At 41.4% G+C, this 5,056-nt stretch overlaps 1 non-coding gene across 1 annotated transcript; it reads right to left on the bottom strand.

Annotated features, from left to right (window-relative positions):
- Positions 1-624: 624 nt before the first annotated feature.
- On the bottom strand, positions 625-732 carry LOC148544509 (small nucleolar RNA R71). The gene has a single exon (XR_015900942.1). It is a non-coding gene; the product is annotated as a small nucleolar RNA R71 (small nucleolar RNA).
- Between the last annotated feature and the right edge of the window lie 4,324 nt (positions 733-5,056).

Below are 5,056 nucleotides of genomic sequence, written 5' to 3'. Positions count from 1 at the left end.
TATTAATTGGAATTTTTTTTATTTGCATTTTATTTTATCTTGCTACTATGAGCTGCTTGTTTCTTTCGCTAGATGACGCGTTCACTTTCTGATCCAAGCTTGCCAGTATTCGATCCTGAGATTGAAAGAACTATTTCACGAATAAGGCAAGCTCGGCGTCAGTTATTCCTCTCAGAGGGCGGATCTGAAACATCATTTGAGGAAGAAACCAGCCCCCGTTCTACTGATTCAGTTGATTTACGTATAGGTGACATGGCAGCACCTAGGAGAGTTACTATCCAAGAGGCTGGAGCCCCTGATTTTACAATGCAACCGTTTCAAGCGCAATACCCAGCGGTGGCTATAGACTTTGAAATAAAGACTGCACTGCTCAATTTGATGCCCAAGTTTCATGGCTTACCTGCTCAAGAGCCTATCAAGCACCTGAGAGATTTTCAAGCAGCCTGTTCTACTGTCAGGCGTGATGGTGCGGATGAAACTTCTATTTTGCTAAAAGCCTTCCCGTTCTCTCTTGAGGGAAAGGCGAGAGAGTGGTACTACACTCAACCCGCAGCAACTGTATCCAACTGGGATACACTTAGAAGAGAATTTTTGGAAAAGTTCTTTCCAGCTGAAGTTACTGATAAACTGAGGAAAGACATTTCTATAATTGTTCAGGATGAATTCGAGACTCTCTATGAATACTGGGAGCGCTTCAATAATCTTCTGGAAGCTTGCCCCCACCATATGATTGACAAGATAGTATTACTCGGTTACGTCACACAGGGCATGAAGCCCCAAAATAAGACCACATTGGAAAGTGCTAGCAATGGGTCTATAAAAAAGTACAAGACCACTGATGAGGCATGGTAATTGATTAGCGACTTAGTTGAATCCACTCGAAATCACAGGCAGAAACAAGGCCGTTCAAAAGCTGTTGCAGAAGTATCCTCTAGCAGAGAGACTGCTGCTCTAACTCAGAGTATCTGTGAAATGACCAACTTGCTGAAGCAGATGCAATTGAATCAACAACAAGTTCAGTAAGCTCAACCTTCTCCACCACAGCAAAGCCAACAGTTAGTCCCACAGAGAGTTTGCAGAATCTGTGCTGATTATAGCTATTATACTGATGAATGTCCGCAGCTCCAGCAGGAAGACAACACCGTGGCAGCCACTCATAACTTCTATGACCGCCCCAACCAAGGGTACAATCAAGGTGGCAATTACAGCCATGGATGGCAGGACAATTCTAACCAGAATTGGAGGGACAACAACAACAGAGGAGGCAGAGACAATCAGAGAAATCAGAGGTAGAATAATAATAACAACAGACAACAGAACCAAAACCAGCCTTACAGAGCACCTCACCTGAGACAATCCCAAGGACCACAGAATACCCAACAGCAGACCTCTCAAATTACTTATCCTTCCTCACCTTCTAATGATAATTTACTACAATACATTGATCGGAGACAACAGACCATGGAAAATAACCTTTATGCTACACTAAATGGTCTGAACTCTACCCTGCAAGCTCTTGTCTCACAGATTGGCTCAATGAATAACTCCAATAACCAGCCTTTGAGCTCTAGTGGAATCCCCTCTCAACCATTACCCAATCCAAAGGGTGGCATTAATGCTATCACCCTAAGGTTCGGAACCACACTGCAGGAGAGGAATCAGGAGGAGCCAAGCTCACCAGAACACGCCTCAGCTGAAGAGGTAGTGGAAGTAGAAGATGTTGAAGAGGAAAAGGACATACAGGATATAGCTGAAAAAGAAGAAGTTCAACCACAGGAGGAAGCACCACAGGGCACAGATACTGCAGAAGACACCACTCCCATTCCATTTCCACAACTTGAAAGGAAGCCCAGGAAGCAGCTGGAACCTGATCCCAAAATGGTAGAGATATTCAAAAAGGTTGAGGTAACTGTTCCTCTTTTTGATGTTATTCAACAAGTATCTAAATAGGCAAAGTTTCTAAAAGATTTATGTATACATAAAGACAAAATTAATGATTTAGAAACTATTCCTTTAGGTAGTTCCATATCTGCTTTAATGGGAGGTTTACCTGAAAAGTGTAGTGACCCAGGTCCTTGTATGGTTAATTGTACTATTGGTGGTATGATAATTTTTGACTGCATGTGTGATTTAGGAGCATGTGTGAGTATAATGCCTTTGTCTATATATGATATTTTGAGGCTCCCTTCCTTAAAAAGGTCGGCAGCTCGTTTTGTGTTAGCAGGTAAAAGTATTATTACAGTGGTTAGAGTTGCTGAAGATGTATTAGTGGGCATTAAGGGGCTCACATTCCCCACTGATTTTTATATCCTGGAGATGCCCTAAAATGACTCAGAGAAGCCATCATCAATCCTACTTGGAAGACCATTCCTGAAGACATCAAAGTTCAAATTGGATGCTTTTTCAGGAACATACTCTTTTGAAATAGATGGCCGATTAGTAAGTTTCAATCTGAATGGAGTTATGAAGCACCCTCCAAAAGATCATTCTATCTTCCAGTGTGACATCATAGATGAAACTGTAGCTGAAGTTCACCAGGAGGAGTTAGAGGAGAAGCACACAGGACAAGGTCCGAGTGTGGGGACACTCTTGAACGACAATGAGGGCACTTTACCATTATCACCAGCTCCAGACAATCCAGAGCCTAACCATGAGCAGAAGTTAGAGTTGAAACCCCTTTCCTCACACCTCAAATATGCTTACCTTGAGGAAAAGAAGAAGTTTCCAGTTATCATTACACGAGAACTCACTTCTCAACAAGAAGAGCAGTTACTTAGTATGCTGAGGAGGCACAAGAAGGCAATTGGGTGGAGTTTGGCAGATATAGTAGGCATCAACCCTCAAGTATGTGAGCACAGAATATTTTTAGAAGAGGGAGCAAGGCCCGTTCGTCAACCCCAGAGAAGACTGAACCCCACTATCTTAGAGGTTGTCAAGAAGGAAGTGACCAGACAACTAGAGGCAGATATCATCTATCCCATCTCAGACAGGGAATGGGTAAGCCCAGTACAAGTGGTGCCAAAGAAGTCTGGAGTCACTACAGTGAAGAATGAGCATGGAGAGCTCATAGCAACCAGAGTACAGAATGCTTGGAGGGTCTGCATTGACTACAGACGCCTCAACCAAACAACCCGTAAGGATCACTATCCTCTTCCATTCATTGATCAAATGCTGGATCGCTTGTCAGGTAAATCACATTATTGCTTTTTAGATGGCTATATAGGATATTTCCAGATTCATATAGCTCCTGAGGATCAGGAAAAGACTATTTTTACATGTCCTTTTGGGACTTATCCTTACAAGAGAATGCCCTTTGGCTTGTGCAATGGACCAGCTACCTTCCAAAGGTGCATGATGAGTCTTTTCTCTGATCTTATTGAGGACTGTATGGAAGTTTTTATGGATGATTTTAGTGTTTATGGCGATTCCTTTAGCCTTTGCTTAGATGGATTATCTAGAGTATTAGATAGATGTGTCAGTACAAACCTTGTATTAAATTTTGAAAAATGTCACTTTATGGTTAAACAAGAGATTGTACTAGGACATGTTGTGTCTAATACTGGCATTTCTGTAGATCCAGCAAAGGTGGATGTTATTTCTAGTTTACCTTACCCCTCTTCTGTGAGGGAAATCTGTTCGTTCCTTGGCCATGCAGGTTTTTACAGGAGATTCATTAAGGACTTCAGTAAGATAGCACTTCCCTTATCCAGACTACTACAGAAGGATATTGAGTTCGAGTTCAGTGAGGATTGCAAACAAGCGTTTGATAAGCTGAAGACCACCCTGACTCAAGCTCCAATTGTGAAAAGACCAGACTGGAGCCAGCCATTCAAAATAATGTGCGACGCTTCCAACCATGCAGTAGGAGCAGCATTGGCTCAGCGTGAAGGTAAGGATCCTTTTGTTATTGCTTATGCGTCTAAAACTCTAGATGCCGCACAGTCCAATTACACTACTACTGAGAAAGATTTTCTTGCTATTGTTTTTGCTCTGGATAAATTCCGAGCCTATTTACTTGGTACGAAGGTAGTAGTGTACTCAGACCACGCAGCTCTAAAGTATCTATTAGCTAAAAAGGAGTCCAAACCAAGGCTTATACGTTGTGTAATACCCGGTCTAACCGAAATTAATTAAATAATAAGTTAAATAGGAGAGAATATGGTTGGGAGATTTGGCAATTAGAATTTGATAATTTAAATATGATATTTGGATTCAATGAATTTTTCCGAGTTGGAAAATATAGTTTTCTGCGTAAAAGCGCGTAGTGAAATTTTGACCGGCAGTACCGGCTGAGATCTGTCTGGTACTACAGCTGAGAGAATTGATTATGAGTAAATAAGATTAAAAAATGAGGAATTATAATTAAGGAAGGTAGAAATATTTAAAGTACGATTTAGAGCGTTAATCTTAAAGGTTTTGGCCCAAAATTGGGCCAACAGACAAAAATAAGTGAACCGGGCCTAAGTGGGCCCAAGACCTAACATATATATAAACATTAATTATGAGCATTTCAGCTCATTTTACCCTAAAAGGAAGGGTTGGGGCGCTGAAATTGAGAAGAGAGAAGAGAAGAGAGAAAACCTAACTCTCTTTGATCTTCAAACCACCATAACTTGAGCTATAGAGCTCCGATTGACGAGCCGTTTATAGCCACGCATCGCTCTTCTCATTCTCTACAATTCTATCCAAGTTTTGTGGTGAGTATTCCATTTATCTCTGCCCAGTTTTCGAAATTTCCCACTGTTACACGTTTTTGGGTAGTTAGTGTTGAAATCTTGTGATTTTAGGTGTTTAGGGATACTCCAACATGGATTCTAAGCAGATTTTATCCCTACTTCATATGGGCTGAGGTAAGAAGTACTCAAACCCTTGTGATTTGTCATTTTTATGAGCCCTAGGTTGATGTATGTATGTGATATTGGTTATGTTAGTGTATTTGGTGATGTTGGTGCACAATTGGGAGATTGGTATTACTTGAGGAGCTTTGGTGAGGCTTAGAGCTAAGGTTGGTGAAGACTTCCAAAGAAGAGGCTCAATTGGTTTGGCTACAAGAGGT

Source organism: Arachis ipaensis, chromosome B9, assembly GCF_059453495.1.
Source record: "Arachis ipaensis isolate K30076 ecotype BB chromosome B9, ASM5945349v1, whole genome shotgun sequence".
Taxonomy (NCBI): domain Eukaryota; kingdom Viridiplantae; phylum Streptophyta; class Magnoliopsida; order Fabales; family Fabaceae; genus Arachis; species Arachis ipaensis.
This window is presented reverse-complemented; position numbering and strand designations above follow the sequence as displayed.